Raw genomic sequence first — 23,930 nt, 5'->3', positions numbered from 1 at the left:
CGAAAATGGTGAGTATTCTGCTTAGCAGAATGGAAAAATTTAATGTTCAAGTCTAATAGTAACAAGTCAAGCAGGGCTTAAAAACAGAATAAATTATTAGGATTCAACAAAAAATGGGCTGTACTTCTGCAAGAGAAAATCTTATAAAGCACGGTTTGTCATAGCTTTTAATATAATTACTATATTTAATGTATTTGTCATATATTTATTACTTAGTCTGTACTATTATATACTTGTATTATACTGGACAAGAGCCTCCAAGGACTGCAGTATACTACACACAGTCCACATGTGTAATCAGTATTACAACCCAATGCTCCTGGCCGCAGCAGAAGTGCCGGGACGGCAGGAACCTGTTGAAGACGCAGCCGGGATGGAGGTGCAGGAGAAGTTCCGAACTTGGTCTTACTGCAACTGTGGTGCACTTATAAAAACCTTATAAATGCTGCAATTAATTTGATGAGTAATACAAAAATGCAAATCTACAAATCTTCCGGTTCAACTAATGAAGACTAATTAAGTGATAAAAAATACTTCATATAGCTCCTAATGAGCTTTTCTAACCTTGCAGTAGTTGATTAACTGTAATTAATCTAAAAATCTAAAGATGACCATTCACCTCTTTCTTTTCATGGCAAGATCTCCTTTTCCTGCCTCGCACACAAATTAAATGACTATCACTGCACACAACTGCTTTCCCCTCACCCTTTCCTGAAGTGGCCAGAGATCTCCACAGCAACAAAAGGAAGAAAAGGAGCAGAATCTAAAGGGTAACGGATAATTAGCATGGGTTTCTTACCAGGAACAGGCTTATCATCAGTTATTCCTGCATAAAACAGTCCATGACTTCTGCTCACGAACCCCGGATCTGTTCTGTACCCCAGCCTAGCAGTGTTAAACTGCCTTCAGACTGGACTAGTCAAAGCAAAATTTCTACAAGAGAGATGTTTCAAGAGAGTCCAGCATAAAAAGAAAGATAAAATTTCAGATATTTACTTCAGTCATGGAGGACTTCAGTACTGTACTACACAACCCCATGCACTCCCATCACAGTTTGTACCTGCAGAGAGCTGCAGACAGCACAAATCCTGATTTGCAACTAATCAGACAAAAAAGAGATTTTCTCTCATCAAAGATGCAACCTGCCCTTCTAAGAGCATGGTCTAGAGAAAGTACTAAAAGCAGTTGCAGCCTTCCCCATTCTGAGCAAACAGAGAATATTTTATCTAATCGGAGGACGAGGAGACTTATGCGCAGCTGCTGCAATTCTCCTTTCTGAGCCGCTACAAATATTTTTTAGCAACTCATTTCCATAAAAATTCTTATAACTGGCTGTTCTGAGCCTCCTAATTAGAAGCTACATTCTCATCACTCTAAAATAAATGTGATCAGAAGATCTGCAGGAGACAGAACACATGCTTCTTCCTCATGAAATTTGGATTCAAGTAGATATAGTGATATGCAAACAAGGACAGAAACCAAAACAGCTAAATCATAGAAACAGTTGCAACTAACAGGACTTAAAAGATAAAGGAAAACATTGGTCCAGTACCTAATAGGGAAAGGATAGCGTATCAAGGTCCACACAGAAAAGGTTGAAATATGCAATGCCTTTTTTCGTTACATCTTCACAAAATCATGTTTTACAATGACCACACACTTCATATAATTAATTTTAACTAGGAGCTTGGAACACAACCTGAACAGAGAGTTAAAGACTGTTTGGGCAAGATACAGCTGAGTAAGTCATTAAGGACTAAATTTTTTTTAAAATACTTTAGGTACAAGCTGAAGTTCTCTGTAAATCATTAGCAATTACTTTAGAGTACTCTCAGGGAATGGCTGAGATCCTGGGGGGCCGAGATGGTCAAACACAGTACCTATTTTTTAAACTAGGAAAAAGGAAGATTATGCAGTCTAGATTTGGTACTCTGAAAGACCCAGGAACAAACACTTGAACAACTAAATTATAAGCCCCCTGAGGATTGTGAAGTGACAAGAAACTACCAAAACGTATTTGTGAAGAAGTAATCACGTCAACCCAATCTATTTTTTTTTTTAATCAGGATAATTACCCTATCATAGGAAGGGATTAGATGTGATGCATTTTGAATAAAACAACGCACCCCACTACCACGTATCCATCAACTCTTTTTTTTAAACTAACAACACACACACTCCAAGAACAGTTTTCAGCTGTCCCCTTCCGAACCAAGGGACACACCAGCACGTCTCCACAGCTCTTTGCACTTGGTCCAGTACTTTCATGAATGACAGGTAACACGAAGAGGATACCAAGTCTGGAGGAACTGCAAGCACCCTGGAGGACAGGACAAACGTTTCTCGACATGTAGAAAAAACATCTGAAATAATTAATATAGATTAATAAAAAGCTATACAAAGTCCTACCTCTTTTGGAAACAAAAAAATGCCAAGTATGAGACATGCTTTACCGGGTAGGCAGCAACACAGCAGAGAACATACAAAGAATAAAACCTAAACTTGAGTCAGCAACGTGTCTGCTGCCAGAGAAACAAGTGTTGTTTGGGGACGTATTAACAGATGTTATACATAGGACATGGGAGGTAATTATTCATATGAGAGTTAGAAAACATGACCTAGGAAGAAGGATATTTGCTCATTCCTTAAAAAGAGAGGTCTGAAAAGGAGAAATAACAGCACCCTTCCAACATACAACTGGTTTGAATTAAGCAAACCGCAATCACTTGTACTTCATGAGCATCAGAAGTGACTGGCTTAATTCACAGAAAGGAAAATTATGGACAGATATTATGAAAAGCTTTCTGAACTATATAATTAATCATTTAAATACACTGGCTCTCAGGAGGCTGCTGGCGCCCAGCACTGGAAGCCTCTAGCAAGGGCTGCAGCCAGACGGCCCCCTCGGAGACGGGCTGCACAGCGCGATGCAGTGCGTCGAATGAGGTGACCCCCCAGCAAGCCCCCAGGCTTGCATTGCAATACTTATGGTGCTAAAGACACAGAAATAACATCTTACAGAAACATCACCTCCTGCAGAACAAAATACAGGGTAAAAGAATCATTTCATTGAGCACAACTGACTGCTACTGCTCAGCACAGCACCAGCTTCATATAACCCTTTTAAAATTTATATTACACACTTGCAAGTCAGATCAAATACATGTTATTAGCTACCCATGCTCGAGAACTGGCACAGAATCTGTCCACAAAGGGGCTTTCTCATCCCAGGGCTGCCAGTCCTACATTTTCCCAAGAATCTCATTCAAATGCTTAAAACCAAAACAGAAAAAACTACCTTGCTATGTTTCTGTTTAGCATCCCTGTATACAAAACACGTGGGAAGGGGCAGACGTGTTGCACCTCTCGATGCTCAGGCTGGCGCACAGTATGTCAGCTGACTGGCGCAGAAGCGCTGAGCTCTGAGCGCTACGCAGCAGCACGGGAACCGTGGGCTTTGACCAGCGGCTTGGATTTGGCTCCCACAATCTGGTGTTCACTCTGCCTATACTGTATTTATGCTGCAGCATTTACTATTTCAATATCTTGCTTTCATATTCTGTGATATGCTGTACTTCTGCGAGTATTTCAATGCTCTAAGCTCTTCGAGATGCCGATTTAATTTAAGCGTTGTGAGTAAGGCAAACTGCACGCTGTGCTTCCTTGGGTGAGCGTGGCCAGGGGGTCATCATGATGAGGCCACACCCGGGACATCACGTCCAGGGTTGGGCCCCAGCACAAGGCCAGAGAAGGGGGAAGAGGGCCCAGCCGAGGACAACTGTGACACTCAGGGTCCTGGAGCATGCCACTGACAAGGAGAGACTGAGGGAGTTTGGGCTTCTTTATCCTGGCAAAGAGGAGGCTGAAAGGTAGTCGAATAGCAGCCTACAACTGCCTGGAGGACAGGGAAGAAGATGATGGAGCCAAACTCTGCTTGCGAGAGCTAGATGACATAATGAGCAGAAAGAGCCACAAAACTGCAGCTTGGGAGGTTCATCAGAAGAAGGTTTTTTCCCCAGGAGGGTGTGCAGCACCAGAAGAGGCTGCCCCGAGAGGCTGTGAGATTTTCATCCCTGGAGGCTTCCAAGACACGGCTAGATGAAGCCATGCCTGACCTGAGATACTTTTGACGGCAGTCCCACTTTCAAGTGGGAAGCTGGACTAAATGACCTCCAAAAGTCTCTTTTAAGAAACAGTTCTGTAACTCTACGACCCCATGAACCTATTTTCTTCCTAGATATACATAGGGGGTTCTGTTCTTCTTCTTCTTTTTTTTTTTTTTTTATTGCAACATACTTTTGGTTTCCTAATGTGGTCTACTCTATATTGTCTTTAGAGAAAAGCCCTTCAGCAGGAAAAGGACTTCCTTCATTGTGATGATTTATATTGCATATTCTTATTTATTTCCCTTAATTTACTATGCATTTGGTCATCCCATATGGTACTTCATAAGCAGGCTTATTTCAGAATCAAAACAGAATTTTAGATTTCAAATTACCAAAGTAATACACTAAGCTTTGCTGATGTTGAATTTATTTTACCTTTGAAATCTTATGTGATTTTATTACCGTGTTCCCATAAATCTAAATCACAGTCTATTACCAATCTATTTTCTGTCTACACATATACAGTAATATAGCAGATATATATGAAATAATAGGAATGACAAAAGTAGTATTACGTACAATTGTAGCTAGTAGCACACAAAATCAGACATTGTTAATAATAAATGACAATATTATATAAAAGAAATACCATCTGAAAACTGATTTTATACAGCGTATTAAGGACTTGATGGCTCAGGAGATTGGTAATAGAATAAAAAGCCTTTCATCTCAAGGTCATCAATTCAAATACAAGTCAGACTGATAGTAACTGAAAGCCATTTGATGCGAGTCTTAACTTAGTCTCGTTACTAAAAATTTAAGATTGGCAATAGCATTTAGCCCTGTCTCCGGCCTCTGACAGCAGTCAATACAGAATTCATATGGAGAAGCAGAACCCATTTGGCAGGTAAAGTCCTATTTCCCGCGGTAGATGCTGCCAGCCCCAGGCTATGAGTATTTTAGCAGCTACTAGCAGGTAGCTGTTTGTTCTGTTGCAAAATACAACACCCTCAGTGCTGCTGTGTCCTTTATTGCTTGGAGGGAAAAAAACCCCTGACTCACGCTTTCAGCCCCCTGCATGACCCCTCCACGTGATGCACGCGCACCGTTCTGGATGTCTGTCTACATCTTCACAATATGGTAGGTTAATCCATTACATTTATTTGTTATCTAAAACGTATTAAATAAATTGATGTATCAAATGCCATTATTCTGGCACATATCAAATTAATTAACGTACCAAATTAAGGCAAAGCACTGGAAAAGAGAAGAACCCTGGAGTAAACTGGAGCAAATATTCAGCTAACCTCTGTCGCATTAGCCAGCAAATAAATCAAACCACATATTGTGTGACTTTACAAGCCAAGTCTTCTAAAATAAGGGCCCTGCTATAATTTTCCTTTGTTCCAATATAACGCCTACATAATTTACTGTTCCCCATGGTATTACATGATGCAAAGCATTGATAAGAATGCTACTGATATTGTCCTCTTCTTTGCCTTTTTATGCAAAGTAAGATTGTTTAAAAACAGGCTGAATTTTCACTGATTCTCCAGGAAAGCACCCCAAAATGAATTTTGCTTTCTGATTATCCACAGACAAAGTTCAGTGTTTGCATGTGCAAACTAGCTGTCCAGATGCCTGTAAATGTGTGTTTGCAGGTATAAATGGGGAGATGTAAGAGTGCTGTTCACTGTGACATACACCAGAAGACACTTTTCCCCCATAATCCGTATTTGGAACCCACAGATTCCTCCTAAATATATACTTAAGAATGACACTTCCTTTTTGAACTCTGGCAACCAGATCACCTCCAATGGCCCCCTGCAACTGAAATTATTCAGAGAGTCTAAAAATCAGCAAGCTCATCATTCACACAAAATCCATCCTTAGCAGTAGCTATGTGCAGCCACTTTGCTTTTCAGAAGTGACTGACGGATGCGTTTCAAAGGCATCTGGGTGCCTAAAGATGCAGCTGACAACCAACATGGGCTTCCGTACAGTCTGCATAATAAACTCCCTTAGTGCAATTTTTCCCCAGCATAGCACAGATTTTAGCTCCAGGTGCCTAACCACCTTTATAAACCTGGCTCTTACCCAGGGCAGAAAGCAGAAATCCCCAAACTCTCACTTAGCTGCTGTGTCTACAGATAGCGTAGGCACCTACACTTGCACCTCTACCGCCCTCTTCATACTTACACTTCAGTAGAGAACTTGATCACTTATTCCCAAAGCCTGATAATCTCAAAGTTTCTATAACCCATAATTTTCAGATAAAGCATGATGCTCACTAGTGACATTCGTGTTATCTAGTTTAGCCCTCCTAAAAGAAAACAGGAAGATGATAGATGTCTACTCTCAGTTTCCACGTGCAGAGTCCAACCGCGCCACTAAGGAGCAATCCTGAGCAGACTGCATTTCAGGATGCATTGCTGCTGGCACCGACCGGGAATGCCTTCATTGTATCTCACATCAAAATCTGGCCACAACATCTATGAATGTGAGCTTTCCCCAAAGCTTTACTTCATGGAAGCTCTTTTTATGAGAGCGGCTGCCTAAGTTCCTGACCTCCGCTGAGCCCAAGATGCGTGTCCCTGTTGTGCTGCTGCGCTGGTGATGGCAACAGATTACTAATCTCATTTTCCCTCGCATGTGGTCAGGGTTTAGCCAGCTCTGATGGCCTGGGTTACAGCGGAAGACTGCTTTGTTTCAGCAAAGAACGACCTCCTGGCTGGCAACACCCAACGGTTCTACCCACCGCGCTTCTGCCTAGAAGACCAACTGTTAGAAGTGCAGAAATACGGATTTAAGAGCATTTGCGAGTGTGAAAAAATCCTGAATCCACCAGTTAAGGTCATTAGCTCATGCGACATAGCTCACTGAAGTCAATTTTCAGAGGTAAGTGCGTGACAATCTGACTGGAGGAGTTTTCCTTTAATGCATTATGAATTCATTTATTATTACAGTTATTATAATCTTTATGCAGGGCACTGAAACTCAGTTTGTTCTATATCAGCTAATGTTTTTAATGAGTTGTGTTTTTTTTTTTTTTTTTAAACCTCAGGACAGGAGCTTCCTTAACCAGTTGCTTGGCTTCTTAAGCAAGTAGCAAATGACTTGACAGCTTATCCTATTTATAAACACAGCTTCATTAATCATGCCTGAATTTTAAATGAAAACAAATGAGTACTAACTTTTAAATTACCATTCAAATAGCTTTTAAAAGGTAGTTGACTCAAACTCTAAATATAGAAATGCTTATAATCAAACTTTATCTGAGATATAATGCAAAGAAATCATAATTACAATTCCCTTATTTGGTAAAGAGGAGAAGTAAATTTAAATTAAAAAGATCCCCCCACTTATTTGGGGCATATATTAACTTAAGTTTGAAGCCCTGTCTGAACGACTTCGGTTCATCCTCTGGCCACGCAGGGCAGAAAGGTCACAGGGCCGATCTGTGCAGTGAGAAACTAGTTCAGTGGTAGGGAAAACTGCATATAAAGTAGAAAAATAGATGTTAGGAAAGCTGTGAAGTAAAAGAAAGAAAATGGAGTATTTTCCAAACATACACATTTCTGTCACACACCTAGGCCAGCGCACAGCTGGTCACAGAGACACCACTACTTTGCAATGTTTTTGCTAAGACAAAAAGTCAGATATAAAAATCTACTCAAGTTCACACTCCAAGTTTTACTCCTACATTTCTATTTCGGCCTCTCAACGGAATAGCCCACCAGCCCATGTGACAGCACCATGGACAACGCTGGAGAAGGTTTTCAGGAAAAAACATGTTTATACATTTTTGAGGTATGCAAGAAGGAACAAGACAGACTGTCCCACAAAAAGCAGAGTCAGTCTTTACTATCTTTGCTCATGCATACCTAAAAAACAGCCAGCCTTCACACGGTGACCTTTCCAGATGGCTGGGCTTGAAAGAGAGAAAGTTCCTAAGCTGGCTTGCACCCTGGCAAGGAAAGTGAGCTCCTCAGGGCAGACCCACTCCTAAAGGCAGAGGAATCAAAATGCAATCAGATTTTATGGAGATGTGGATTCAGACAGCAACTGAATTGCACTGCTTGCTTAATTGAGATTTATCAAAAATCAGTATTTTACTTTCTACATGAAACAATCACTGGCTGTGAGGAAAAATAAATTTATTAGCGGGTATAGTAAAACAGTAAAAATGTTTTACTAAAAGAAGCTAAAACAAGATTCAGAGAAACTACAGTTTATCAGCAACTTCATCATCGTGAATTTTACAGACCAAAATATGCAAAACGAAATTCAGAAGCAGATACATAAGAATAATGTTCTCAGCCCTGTTTCTCTGCATTAGTAAAGACCATTACGCAGAATACAGAAAATCCCAATAAATGATATCTCAAAAGAAAGTTAAGGTGCAAATAACTCCCATTATCTACAAAGCTTTTAGCATTAGAGCTCCCATTAATAAAGATTAATGGGAAATGCCTATTTAAACTCCACGCATTGGCAGCACAGGCCCCCTTTCCATCAGCCACAAACAAAAAACAGAACACAAAATTACAAATTTTAAGAGACTAGGATTAAAAAATAATAGATAAAACTCCCTTGCTAGCATGGTTATTTCCTCAGAGGCACGTCCTGCTATAGGTAGGGTCCACAGGCACTGAAATCCCCTGGTGACAATAGATCCTAGGAAAGCCCCAGACATAAATAACTCCATGGCTTCAAGACCTCCTTTCACTGAACAACGGCTGATGGCAATGTCACTGCTAAGGCCATGCTTTTTCTCTATTTCTTTTTGACATGCCCCAGGGGCGCTTTAAAGAAAGGCAAGATCCACCACTTCAGATCCGTCTCCTCAGATGTCTGGAATGACGTGAATGTCATTCACTTGCCTAGATGGCAACCGTTACCAGCTACGAGAACGCAGAATGGAGGACTCCCATTGAAATAAGAAGAATAGAATAATTACACCACATTTTCTTACAGGCTGAAGAACCAAACAGATCTGATTTTTTTTTTTAATGTAAACCCAAAAGCTCTTCACCAGTTAGATACTACAACAGGATAAAGCCTAGCTTAGTCTCACCTACCTGTATAATAATGAATGACTGTTTACTTAACTTTTAAAAAGAACAGACAAAAGTTGTATCTGAAATGAGAGCTTTCAGATTTTGAAAATATGACTGCATACTTCAAGTAATTTGAATCATATATTCAAGAACATAATCTACACATGTACAAATATTTACATGTATGTACACACATACTCGTAAACATTTAAGCTTTTATAGAATGCATACCAAAGATAAAAGAGGTATGAAATACGTCTAAAATAATTACAGTGACTAACTATTATGATTCAGAAATAAATACTGATAGAATATACATCCAAAACACAACTACTTATCGAAAAAATATTTCTAACCAGTACATACAGCTGCTTCTTCATCAACGCATGGTCAATTTGTGGTTTTACATCGGAATCATTCTCCCCACTTTACTGCATCTAGAGGGAAACACAAATTTGTGATTTGAATAAGGGCACATCAGATGTTACACTTCTCTAAAAATAGCATCTTTATCAATAACATTCCTTTGTTTTCCTTTTTTTCTCCATATCACCGAATTTATCTCTGACCTCATTCTCTATGCCCTCTATTTAACCGGAAAAGGACAGTTTTTTCTGTATTTGAATAACAGAAGCAATGTACTCCATGGAATAGAAAAATGAGCTGAAGTGAGAAGGCCTGATTCTAATTCTAAAGCTGACACTGACCTGGTTTGTGACCTTGGAATGAGTCACTTTACTTCTCTGCTCCTCTATTTCCCCTTTCTTTGTCCTTTTTGTCTACTTACAAGTCTTCTAAAGCCTATTAAGTGTCTGTACAGACCTGAACAGATAAGACTCAGTTTTCACTGGAATCACTAGATAACACACAAACATAAATAATACACCTTATCAATCATCACTTACAGTCTTGCACTGCTACAGTCTGCTAACGCGATGCAAGATTTCAAAATGATTTTTCATAGTAACTCTCATTTAAAATAAAATATAAAAAAGGCCTGTAAAAGAGAAGTGTATTCAAAAAGAAACAAATTCCTTACATGTTTTTTTTTCTTCCTCCCCAGTAACATTCCCCCCACTTCAAGCATCTTGCCAAAGAGCTACATTTCTGTATCCATCTCTTGTATGCGTGGGGGTGGTAAACCTCTGCTCCTGAAGTGCTGCCTTGCTACCTCCTCCTGGCTGGCAGGCTGGGCACCCCGGTTTAATTGCTGCGCTGTCCTCGCAGGATGCTCTGCAATGTGCCCAAGCAAGCAAAGAAAGAACGGGAAGACTTTGGTTTTTAAGACCACTTTTCTTGCTCACCCAAAAGGGAATATACCCACACAGTATAAACTCCAGGCCATATTCCTATGTGATAAAGGAGCAAAAGCAGCAGCCCCCCTTTTTTCCTCCCTCCCTCCTGCATGGGTCACCTCTAAGAGTGATTTACTTTCAAGACTCTCTGTATGAATGACAAGATATTCAGTGAGATGTCTTAAGGGAAAAGAAGTGATAAAGAGAAATTCAGCTAACCTATTTTCTTTCTTGTCACTACTTGATAATCTCTTTATCTGGTCTCATTTCACCAGTTGCCGATGGACTTATTTCCCCGTAGACAGACCCAATCCCTTTTTCCAAGGCGCACACACGTGCACATTCACCGCCTTAGTGCAACATTTCAAATTTGTATTTTAATATCTCTTGGCTATTCTGGTGCATATATAGCCCAAATTTAGCATACTTAGATGTATGTATCTACGCTTATTGTCACACACATCTCTTCAGTCTTTCATCCAGTTTCTGTGGTTATGGGCATACACAGAACATTTACATAAACGCCCCTTTCAGAAGAAGTGCCCAGTTTCACTGGGACACAATACACTAGTGCATATACTTCAAAGTACGACCCCTTTGTCAAGAAATTATAGTTTCTGATGTCCACAAAAATCATTTTCTAAAGCTCTGCAGTATTTAAGAACCTGAATTCCACTTTCAGCTGGACCTTAGTCCTTTGTGACTTCTGTGGAGGCGTTAGCTTAGAAATGTTTACTTCCCTGCTGGCAATACGACTCTGCCTTTTATATTGTCTTTACCATCATAAAGTAAAGTAACTGGAATTTGTAATGCCAAAGTAAAACGGCCCAACACAGAGGTTGGGCCAGCTGGGTATAACTCGGCAAAGCTAGTGCAGGGACTGTGAGCCCTGCTGCAGCTAGAAGCCATGGCAAGCCCAAACCCGGTCCCCCAGGCAATCACCACAGCTCCAGTTCATAACTTGGGAAAGCACAGCAGAAAATCCCTATGCCCCTCAAACTACCCAGCCAAGAAACAGAGTAAAACAAAGGCTGACCGCAGTTTACCGCGTGACTGGATTTTGAGAGTTCAAGACCAGTGTTGCTGTTATTACATAAGGTCCAGACTTCCTGACGTTACGTATTCCCCAGCTATCTCTATGTACACCAAAGCATATTGATTAAACATCTCAAAAAAAAAAAAAAAAAACTCAGTTTTTATTTAGACACACAGAAAAGGAGAAAATTCACCATTATTTTAACCACGGATACTGAGGGAGGAGGGCATTATGACCCTCCCCCCCGACCCAACTCAGAAATCACAGAAAAGGATGGTAACACAAGTGCTTTATAGCTGAATTCTTTCTAATCGACCACCTCCTACCTTCAGCAGCTGTTTGCCTGCTTCTCCCACTTACATTGTGCAACTTGGACTTATCGATCTGGTAAGCCTTAAATTGCAGCTATCCATGAAAGAAAGCACAGAGTCAAACTGCAGCAGGAGAGAGCAGAGCTGATAAAGGCATTTTGAAGGGCTACTCGCTTTTGCTACAAGAAAACCTTAACAGAATTTCCTGGAGAGAAGGTCTGGAGCACCGAAGCTATCAGCACACTGTAGGCGCACAGGAAGGGCAAACAGAGCCTACAGAATGAAGGAAGGGATTTATACCACAAATGGTTCCAGGGAAAAGTATAGGAAAACTCGGGAAAAACTAATATACAGTAGCGAGAACTTGGTGTGGCTTGCTAAATATTTTGTGTTATGTTCATAAGAGTCACGTGAATGATAGTGGTTCTTGTTGTTTCAGGCATGGTACAAGCCTACAGCAAGAACTCATCGCTTCCCAGAAATACTAACAAATGCTTAGCATTAAAAGGAGAGCAGTATCAACAGAGTTCACTTCAGTGCAGCTTCCACCCAAAGCCTGCTAACGGGTATCACTTTCGGCTTTCATCAGTGAGCTACCAGGACTGCCCTACCGAAGGAATTAAGTTGACCATAAATCTGTACAGTCTACCTCACTCACAAATCCAGTGCTCCATGATATGCAGTGATACCGCACTTCCCTGGGGAAAGCAATCCAAGGTCCTGGCAATATGTATCATCTGGTGAAGGGAATCAAACATTTTCCTCGAGCCTCTTCCGTAACGGGAAGGAAGAGTTACGGCTCCGTGGTCTGGATCAGAGCCCTTCCAGGCTGACAGGACGCTCTCCGGAGGAGCTCACTGCCACTCCTCCCCTGCGCGATGCCTGTGCAACAGGTGCAGACAGCTCATTTCCTTCACTTAGACAAATGGTGATCTATCTGACTAAAGCTACTTTAGTTTAAAAGTCAACCAGAAGGTTTATTTCACAAAGAGCTATGGAAAATGTTTTGTGACACTGTGCTACGTGCTTACAGTTTCCCAAACAGGGCAGAGTTATCCCTACTGCACCTCCCTGTGCACACAAGTATGCATGTGGCCATTCCTACGCTGCAGGCAATCTGCAGCTGCAAAAAGGTCCCAAGGACTGCATTTAGTGCTATTAAGGAAAAGAAAGCATTACTGAAACAACATATGCCTTGATGGAAACAACTGTCTCATATTCTGTGCTTAAAACTTAACCTACTGCTTGGTTTTTCAAACCTTGCACATGATAGGAAAAATACACGAGCTTTTAAGTCTGGATTTACGATGACTGTCTGAGACTGTGGTCTGAATCAAAACTGGTTATGTGCACTGCTCTTGTAAATCTGCTGGGATTTTTAAAGATGAGAAATAAAAGTGTAATCTTTTCCCTCTGTATATACCTGCAAAATGCCTGCATGTTTGTCCAGATTCCCAGCGCTACTTCAACTCCCTGCTTTGCAATGGCATTTTATTGTTATTGTATCTTATAAGTACAGTCACTTTGTTCTTTCAATTTTCCAAAAGGTTGAGGGAGATGATAGATTTCCGAGCGAGGGAACGCAGCTCACATTTGATTTCACTCGGCTGGCCACTCACAGAATTTGATATTCTGAGCTGAGTTCTGTTTGGTGCAGAAAAGGGGAGAAGCAGCAGGGGACGAAGATGGCTTCAAGACATCCCTGCTCCCTGCGCCGAGCTAGCTGGGGGCCTGCTCAGGCCCTGCTGCGGCTTAGAGCAGCCCAGTTGCTGCAAGTGGAACAGGCGCTGGGAGCAAATCCTGTGGTGAGGAGCAGCTCTGGCATCAGCCGCCACCTCTGGCCACACCACACGTGGCCCAGGCAGCTCCAGCGGCTCCCTCTCGGCTTCAGGTCCCAGCGTCTAAAGAGGAAAAATAGACGCAAGCAGGGATGCGTGCTCCCTGCTGCAGCAGGTGACCTTCGTGTCCCATCCAGCCAGTTACTACTTTCTCCTAGAAGATACTTCATTGATTCATGCATTTGAGCCCCTGAATCAGGCTCAGATACATTGTGAAAAATATTTAATCTTACTTCAATTGCACGTGCTGCAGACTTCCACGCCGTGGTACTGCTATGCCCTCCCCACCGGAGCGCTTTGCCACCTGCTCCGGCGCAAGCTCCCGGGGCCAGCAGCGCACCGGCTCCGCAGAGCCTCGCACAGGCCTGTAACGTGCCACTCCACACTGGAAGCTGGACCAAGCGAGATACATCCCCAAATCCCACTGGGGCTGGAGGCCTCCCTAAACCCTCCCCAAAAGCGTGCTGTGGCTCTGCTTACGGCACTCCCCCCGGGAGGCCAGCACGGAGGCAAAGGAAGGGACGCGTTTCTGCTTTCTTCCCAAGAGACTGCTGTCCTTGCACGTAATGAGGGTTGGATTCCACACAAACCCGACTGTGCTGAAGGGAGTATCTGCGATGACATCTTCAGGCTAATGCCAGGCACATATAATTAAAACAGGTAAGAAAAAAATGCAAAAGAGAAAGGCTCTTTGAGCTATTAAAAAGAAAAGCACTATTTGAGATCTTTTTTTTTTTACCTGTGTGCATTATGTATACACTGCAACACGGCCACACTGCTATTGAGAACAGCCAGTGTAACAGTATGTTTTTCTACTTCTTAAATAATATGATTATTTTATTTTTAGCAACAGTAGGAAAGTATTAACTTTACAGGAACAGAATTAATGTATCCAATTTACTAAACATATTTTGCCAATATTTAGGTTTTCCACCAGGAAAAAAGGAATGAAATATTTGTTTTGGTTCAGCTTCACATCTAGAATATGGTAGCTCATCAAAATTACTATAAACACAATGCTGCAAATTTCCTCAAATATCTGCTTATTTATTCCAGAAAAAGGTTACTGTAATACAAAAAGAACCTTGAAATACTAATCACAGCTCTGTGAGAGTATCGCATGATCTTTGCTAACAATTTCTGTGATTTACCGTACCAATAAAAGAAAGTAGCCATGAACAAGTTTTTATAAATCCAGCATGCTGGGCCAGATTCTGGTCCATGATTGCTCAGGCATAAGAAATGTAATAGTCATTTGCAGGTACGTAATTTAGCTCTGCAGTGATCTCAGCAATACGGATGCACAGTATTAAAAGCTGCTGTATCAGTTACCAGGAAAAAAAAAAAAACACGCATGCACACACACTTAACCTCTTAGGCTTCTCACTAGCGAGGCACACCACGGATATTTTCCCTAAAGAAAATGTCAAGGTCTGTGCAAATGCATTCAGGTCTCATCCATAACACCATCACACGATCAAGGCTGGTCAGCGTGCAGCAGTTAAACCCAATGCCATGACACACACATAGGTGCCGAGTTTAAATTTACGATGAACACCAGGTGTTACGGTCCCATCTGGAAAATTGTGGCTGGTCAGAATCACCTCTGTCCATATTTGCCTCTTGGCTCAGTAACTCCTGATAGTCAATAAAAGTCAGCGAGCTCAACCGACAGCACCACAGGAGCCGGCACATACCTTGGGGTAAAATTTGGCACACTTAGTATCTGCTTATTAGTTAGAATGATTTTCCATTTCAAGTCCCCAAGGAACAGAGCACGCTTTCACTTGATTTTAATAATGTTCTAACTCATAATTCATGTGTGTGTTACAGCCTTGCCCTGCACTCTCCAAATACAGTGTACATGCAGACTGAACAGTGCACGGTTTTCTGTGTGTGATCAGAAGAGGTTTGCTCCCGAACCGGTGGTGCAGCACCACGAGAATCCATGTGCCAGTCAAGGAAAAAGCAAGACAAAACACAAGTCCATCTTCCAGATGGCCCCGGCACTCCTCGGGCAATGCCGGCGTTCAGAAGAGAGCGCAGACAGAAGTCTTACTTCAGTATTTTCAGGATTGAAATTAAGTTTCAGTTATTCACACCCGTATGCCAAAAACCACATTCTCAGATCATCTAGAGCAACTGGGACAAAACAGCATAGTTCCACCGAAGCTACTGTTATTTACACCAGCTGACAAACCAGTTCCCTGATACTCTGCAGTTGTTAAAAGTTTTCAAGCAGGCCAGGTACGAATTGAACCAAGGATGTTTTCTCTCACTCTAGATACCAAAAGCCCATCATAAGACAGCAGTCCTTAACGACACACCAACACAGAAAGATCTTCACCCCTTCCACTCAACCTGTGCATCTACCTGCAAACAACGTGAAAAGGATTCTGAAACTCTTTAATACCATCAGTTTTGCTGGTGCCCTGTTCGTAATAGATTTAAAGTATAGCTTTAGTGAAGAAATACTTTTCCCCCATTTTAAAGATTCTTCGATGTTAATCTGTAATTTTCAAGACTTTTTCATGGAAATGCATTTTAGATGCAACTGAAAAATGTTCAGTGTTGAAACTGGAAACTTAACCTTGTAATATGTGATTCTACATTCAGGCTGCTATTGGTGATACAAATTTACAGATAGTTTATTTGGTCTCTAAAATGATAAGTAAAGCTATGAAACAATCAAACTTTCCAAACCCAAATAGCAACTGATTTACAAACTAAAAATTATTGTCTAGAGACTGACTTATGGAGATTAATGAAGGAAAAAATAAAATCAACAGAAAGAAATAGAAGGAAAAAGAAAATCAGTAGATTTAAGTTGTTCATTATAATTCATTTGTCCAGCTCTACTCTTGGTTTGCTCATGAGCTCTCTGCTTGCTTGTTAGATGGTTATGCCATGGAAACAAAGTAATATTTGTTCACATAACAATATCAAACCCTTATATAGCACTTTTCATCAGCAAGTCTCAAAGCACTCTACAAAGAAGGAAAGCCTTGTCAGCCCGAACGCAGATAGGGAGATTGCAGCACTAGGGTAATTACAGAGCCAGAAATAACACTTCCGAGGCCCAGGCTAATGGCATAACCAGTAAGTAATAGCACAGGGCATTTTATTAACACAAAATAAGACTGAGGTCAAGATGGGCCACTTCAGCGTTGTAACTTTTGAACTGCTGAAAGCACAAAGAGGAAAGTGCAATGGAAAAAAATCTATGAAATCAGTCCAAACAGTGCTCTACATTGGCACTTCAGACTCGAAGCATGCTATTAACTCCTTCTGTCTACAAAAATGCATAAAAACTCTATACCAACAACCTTCCATCCAGAACAGTATTTAAGCATATGTTTAAGTTAGTATGGTACCGCAAACACTTGGAGTCCAATACACTTGAAGTATTTTACCTGGCAGACAAAAACTCCATGCTTCTACTGGAAAAGTAAGTATAGGTTTAAAAGATGTTAAAATTCATGCTCAGAAAACAGAATTTTCCTCAGAAGAGACTGATGAATCAGATTTACTTCTCAAAACTTATTCCACTGCTGGTAATGCCTAGGGCTCTGCATGAAACAGGTGATGGGTTGCTTGAGAGCTAGTGCTCATAGGTCAGATTCAGAGAGGAGGCCAGCAAGGACACTGCTGTGGGTGTCTGCTACAGACCAGCTGATCAAGAAGTGGAAGTGGATGAAACCTTATTTAAACAGCCTTCACAGATCCTCCTGAGGCACCCTGATGTCTGCTGAAAGGGCAACCAGTGCGGCACAAGCAATCTAGGAGATTTCAGGGGTGCATCAAGGACAGTCTTCTGATGCAGGTGCTGATGGGCTGATTAGAGGAGGTGCTCTGCTGAAGCACTTAATACTCATGAATAAGAACTGGTTGGGGAGGTGACGGCTGACTGCAGCCTTCATACAGCAACCATAAGACAGTGGAGTTCAAGACTATGGAGAAAGTGAGGAAGGAAAGTAGCAGAATATTGATCCTGGACTGCAGGGGAGCTGACTTTGGCTCGCTCAGGGAAGAGCAGGCAGGATGCCATGGAAGCCTGCCCTGGGGGGCAGAAGGGCACAGGAGAGCTGCTTGATCTTCAAGGAAAACCTCCTCAATGCACAAGATCAATCCACCCAATGCGTGGGGAGTCACATGGATGTGGCAGAAGGCTGACTTGGCTAAACGTGCAATTCCTGACTGAGCTCAAACACAAAGAGAAAGTGAACAGAAGGTGGAAGTGGGGACAGGCTACCCAGGAGGACTGCAGAAACACTGCCCAGGCTCGCGTGGAGCTGAAGTTGGCAGGGGCCATGATGCACAACAAGAAAGGTTCGCTTATAGGTACATCCGCAGCAAAAAACAAGACAAAGGAGTATGTGGCATGACTTCTGAATGGGGCAGGGGAACCAGCGGCAACGGACACAGAAAAGGATGAGGTATTCACAATGACTTTTTTGCCCTAGTCTTTACCAGCAAGGCCTGCTTTCAGGCCACCCAGGTTCATGCTCCTAATGTCTTCATCTGGGGCAGCAAAGTAGCATCTACAATAGAAGAAGACTGAGTTTGTGACCACTTAATCAAACCAGACATATACAAGTCTGTGGATCTGCATGGAATGGTCCAAAGGTGCAGGGAACCGGCTGACATCATTGAGAGGCTGCTGTCCCCAGCTTGGAAAGACTGTGGCAATTGGGGAATGTTTTTGATGACTGGAAAAGGCAAATGTCATCACCACCCTGAAAAGCAAGACGGAACAATATCCAAGGAACAAAAGCGTAGTCACCTTCACCTCAATCCCAGGGAAGATTATGGAACAAATCCTTCCAGAGGCAATTTCCAGGCACATAAAGGACAGCAATGTGAAGGGGAACAGCTAGCACAGATTTTCAAGGGCAAAAGGGCCTGTCGAACCCGATTGCCCTCTGTGATAAGTGGATAAGACAGAACAGTGGCTGTTGTTCACCTTGACTTTACACAAGGCTGGGGCACAGCCTCCCACAATATCCTTGCAGCCACACTGAGGAGATTTAGACTAAATGGGTAAACTACAGTTTGGGTGGAAAGGTGGCTGGAGTGTTGGGCTCAAAGATTAATGGTCAGCAGTGTGAAGTTCAACTTAAAGCCACTTATGAGTGGTGCTCTTCAGGGGCTGATTCTAGGGCCATCTGTTTAACTACCCAATGTCTTCATTAACAGTTTGGACAATGAGAGGGAATACACACTTAGCCAGCTTCCAGACAACACCAGAAAATGAGGGAGCAGTTGATATGCTACAGGGTAGAACTACTATTCAGAGGGATTGCCACTGGCTGGAGAAATGGGCTGAGAGAAAGCTCATGACATTCAGCAAAAATAAATGCAAAGACCTGCACTTGGTACCCACACTGCAGTACAGCATCACCTGACAGAAAGCAGCTTTGCAGAAAAGAACCCTGGGTGCTTGGGGACATGTTGAACATGAGGCAGGAGCGTGTCCCTGCAGTGATGAAAGCCAGCCACACACCAAGTAGCATCAGCAGGAGCACAGTCAGCAAGGCAAGGGAAGTGATTGTTCCCCTTTATACTTGTGAGACTGCATTGAAATACAGTGTCCAGTTTTGGTTTCCCTGTTACAAAACAGACCTTCACATACTGGCAAAAGTCAGCAGAGAGGACCAAGATGATTAGGGAGCTGCAGCATATAACATATAAGGAGAGGCTGAGAACACTGTGTTTGCTCAGCCTTAAGAAGAGAAGACTAATTACTGTTTTCAGCTGCACAGAGTTCTGGGCAACCTGATCTAACTTCAAAGTTGGTCTCGCTTTCAGCAGGAGGGTGGACCAGATGACCTCCAAAGGTCCCTTTTAACATAAATTATTATACAATATTAATGGCTTCTCCTTCACTTGTATTTATCATGGGGCATTTGCTTGTAAGGAATCATTTGGAAATAAATTATTCTGCATTTGTGCAACATTTACAAATGCAATAAAAAATTCCATACATATTTGAGAAGCAACCAATTGCAGGTGAAGAATATCATAGTCTAAGAGCCAGTCAGCTGGAGCCAATTAAAGCACAATCAACCTCCCATGACACCAAAATGCCTAATTGAACTTGTACCCTCTGTGCAAGATGGAGATTTTGCCTATGGAAGCCCAAAATGAGGAGTTCACTGCTCTGTGTCTTTGTAAATAAAGATCATTATCTAAATGTAACGATCAGAACAGGGGACGCCTGCATTGATTAAAATATGGTATTCCATCCTCTAAGAAGAAAACCTAAAGAAGACTTCCCTTGCAAAAGTAAGGCCTCAGATGTTTAATCACAGATACCCTTTTTTTTTTTTTTTAACCCTCCTGGCAACTGCAGAACGTGAGAGGGAAAGGACACACATGCATATTTAGAACTAAACTTCAAAAGTAACTGGTTCATTAGTGTAACATTATAAGAAGTAAGACATGTTTGAATGCACAGCTATGGTTTAATAAAACCTGACTTCAACTGGTTTTAAAGAGAAGAGAAAAATTAAAATGTTTGGACTGACAGTGAGATATATAAAGTTATGATAAAAATCAATTACTCAGTATTTATACATACTGAATAATGCATTCATTACTATTCATTCTCATTACTGTTCATTTCATGACTGTCATAAAAAATACGGTGGATTAGTGACAGCTTTTAAAATATATTTACTGTCTGAGGCACCAAAATAACTGAAAAGTCTGGAATTTTGAATTCAAATATGGATGCATTGCCAATGTTATACTGATCTAATCATACCTTAATTCAACTTTTTTTTTCTATCTTCCTAATCTTTTGAGTTAATTTGAATAACCCTTTTGCTTTTCTTCTTTTTTCTAGGAAAGTTCGTGCTTCACTTCAATTGAGCTTTACTAAACTGTGAAAATCACTGTATGTTACAAAAGGTACAACTGACTTTTTTCTTAATTAGTCCATAAAAATGCTAATTTTTCTAATGAATCAAATTGAAATATCACAGGAGTGGGTAATAGTGCAAATACAAAGTTTGTTTATTGGGTAGGCTCTCAGATTCATTTTGCTAATCACCACTATAGCATTTGACAACTTACAAAGCCAATATTATAATAAGGTTTGAGAGGCAAAATATGCACTTCTTAATTTTTGTGCAGAATAATGATAATTACGTTCTATAATCTTGGCCTAGGCATCTAGGAACTGCAATCATGCATTCATTTCTATATGTGAAAAAAACCAGGCCTGTTTATAGCCCTGATCCTCAGCTGCAGTGAGCCCTTATATCTCCATTAAAAGTAGAGGTCCTTTGCCTGTTTACTCAAGCTGAGGATATGACCATAAATCTTTATTCTGCCCAATTTCACTGTTAATATAGTCCATTTCTGAAACTGATAAAATAATACTTTCTGTTTTCATGGACCAGTAGCTAATAATGTCACCATTCTGAAACGTTCAAGTGAGAGACTGCAATCATTGTCTGCCTGCTTCACAGCATCTTTCTCTATTTTTTCCTGCACTTACACTTTCGTTCCTGCCTTCTGTGTTGGCAGATACTAAGGCACTTGTATCCAAGCTGCTGATCTAGGAAAGACTGGTCTTTTTTCAAGTCAAAATCTAGTAGAATCAATGAGCTCTTAGAGGAAATCTCTTAGGGCTTGACCTTCAGGGTGGCCTTTTACTCTCCAAACTCTGCTTAGAACAGTGATTCTACCAGTCAGTCCTTGGTAAAAGATTTTTTAAAAAGGGATTGTTGCCTATTGGTGGCACCAGAAATGTAAGCAGGAATTAAGCAGCCTGAAAAGCCTTTAAATTCAGCTTATCGCTCTCCCAGCACTCCCCATATATTCTTTAAGACCCTGTGTTCCTTTACCCCTTTGATCATTTTATATTGAAGTAGTCTCTTGTTTAATACGTAGCTAAGATGACTGCATGATAACATCAAAACAGAAGGGAACATAAAGAACATGAAAGAATATGAAGTCAATAGCTTTGCCAATCACGACGCATAAACAGGCCTGCTTGAAAGACACACTATTACAGTGCTGCCTTTATGCTCTTACAGAATCTAACAAAGCTGCATGCAGTATTAAGACCAACTACAAACAAATTAATGATTAAAATTAGTTGGGGCTTTCTTTCTTTTCTTTTAATCGTTGTTCATTTTGCTCAAAAGATATAGCTCAATGAATCAAGTACCTGTCTTTGTCCTTCATCCCAACGGCCAGCTCTGTCAGCTGAGCCATCACTCCAGTCCCTCTATATGAACTCAAGGTCTCTAATCCAGCGTCACCTCTGAACGTGCTCTCAATGTATGGAAACTGCGCAAGTTCATAAAACATGGTCCACCACCCTTTTATTTTCAACACCATCCTTACAACAGAGCCCAAGCCATGCAGTAACCAGTTCCAAAATTATTTTTGGCAAGAAACAAACAGGCAGAAGTGGTATTCAATTAAATCTCTCTCATGCTCTTTTAAGAACATGAATCCCAATTCAACACCACCACCGGCTTCTGTTCCAGGGCTTTGTTTGTGATCCTCAACATTTGTCTGTCTTAGTGTTTTTGTAAAACTATATGGTAGATGTTGGAGGCCAGACAGACTGAAAAGTTGATGTCTCCTGTCTAGAATTCATCTCACACTTGCTTTCCAAACCATATTTCTTGGCTGCCTACACTCATGCTAATCTGCCAAAATCATTTTACCCGCTTGGAAGGCGACATATCACTTAGAACCAAGTTCTATTATTCATCAGGCAAACCGGATGGCAGCTCCGTGACTGACTGCTAATTACCCTTTCCCACTGCATTGTCAGCAAGTTGCGTTTTCGGCAGCAATTTATTCTTCTTCCTATGGAATCTCGAGGTGGAATCTGAGGCCTATTGAAGTCAATGACAAAAGCCTCGGTGACTTCAATTGTGTCGGGATTTCACCTTGGAAAATGTGAATGGAAAAAGACCTACTTAAGTGTTATTTAGTATACCACGTCAACACTTTGAGACAACTGACACAACAGCAACATGCACATGTTACCAGTGGTGCCAGGATAGGACACAACGCTCCCTAAAGCGGCACTCAAAAGCTCCCCATGCCCTCAAAGCCCTGTCGCAGGACCAGGCGGCTTGTCGTACGTTCATGTTTCAGGTGCCCCACAACAGCAAATGGCCTCACATCTGGTCAAGCCAGGGCACGTTAACATACATCTGCACCACTGTCATATCTGGGGACAACTGCACTTTGGTCACACAACAGAGACACCTCATTCGTATGGTGGGCTGCCCCCATGCTGTGGCCCCTAGGTTGGCTCTTTCCCATATAGTGTCTAACAAGAAGAAACAATCCCTGTTTACAGAAGCAGTTTGGAGTAACTACTGTGTTATAAATCCACAGCTTATATTGCACCTTAACTTCTTTAACAGAGGCAAGAGCTAAAAAGACAGTTAATGAATGAGAAGGCAAAATGAATCTCATCCTTCACTAACCTCTATTTTCCCCTCCTAGACATGCTGGCAGCGAGGAAGGCAGTATTGTCCAAAAAGCTCACTTCTTACAGGGAGAAAGAATAACAGTTTTCATCTTGGAGAATGTTTCACACAAGTAAACGAGAAATGAAAGAGAAAATCCAAGTGCTGACAGCACACACCTTGCAAAGTCCAGGTTTTGCCCATCCGTTGGCTGGTTTTGCTTTCCGTAAGCTATCCTGAGCTATCCTCTCACCTGGGAACTGCCTTGCTCTCCCCCCCCGCAGATGTGCACGGGTTGTGGTGTTCCAGTTTCACATCCTTTTCCTCCCAGCTGAAGGATCCCCTTCCCCATGCAACTAAATACCTAATTAACGGAAGCCTGTTCCTCCTCTGTGCAGCTCCTCAGCCCTCACTCCCTCCTTCCACCCAATGCTTCATGCTACAGAAACAGGAGACGTTTGCATAACCAGTCGCCACATTGACACAGCAGGAACCAGAAGAACCAAAGCAGCCATAAATTCACACTCTTGGGGAAGTTTCTTTTTTTTTTTATATAGCCTTTTCAATTTTCAACCTTTCAGCCTTATCAATATTTTATTGCTATTTAGATTATATTTCTTCCACCTGTCTCCAGTTTGCCAAATTTACTCCAGCTCGTACCCAATGCACGCTCACTCCCTGCCTCCTGTACTCCCAGACTCCTGTGCAGGAAGCTCCCTTTCAGCAAGTACCTCCAGTCACTTCTCCGGCTTGCGCTAGCTGAGGAGCTAGTCACTAATTCCCCTAGCAAATGTGTTTATCACAAGCGAATAGCGATAGCTTAGGCGCAGCTGTTTGC

The 23,930-nt window shown here is 41.7% G+C and overlaps 1 protein-coding gene across 10 annotated transcripts in view; it reads right to left on the bottom strand.

The window, feature by feature from the left end:
- CHL1 (cell adhesion molecule L1 like) overlaps positions 1-23,930 on the bottom strand; it is a 148,160-nt gene that overhangs the window by 104,186 nt on the left and 20,044 nt on the right. For 7 of the 10 annotated variants that reach the window (XM_026110503.2, XM_064519221.1, XM_026110485.2 and 4 more), the window contains exon 2: positions 9,533-9,603. The exons of 1 other annotated variant lie outside the window; for it this stretch is intronic. The gene's annotated coding sequence lies outside the window, so the exon portion shown is untranslated. Of the gene's footprint in view, positions 1-9,522; positions 9,604-10,205; positions 10,282-23,930 lie in introns of those variants that run through there. 2 more of the 10 variants (XM_064519216.1, XM_064519215.1) reach the window with 2 other exon arrangements.

Source organism: Dromaius novaehollandiae, chromosome 12, assembly GCF_036370855.1.
Source record: "Dromaius novaehollandiae isolate bDroNov1 chromosome 12, bDroNov1.hap1, whole genome shotgun sequence".
Taxonomy (NCBI): Eukaryota; Metazoa; Chordata; class Aves; order Casuariiformes; family Dromaiidae; genus Dromaius; species Dromaius novaehollandiae.
This window is presented reverse-complemented; position numbering and strand designations above follow the sequence as displayed.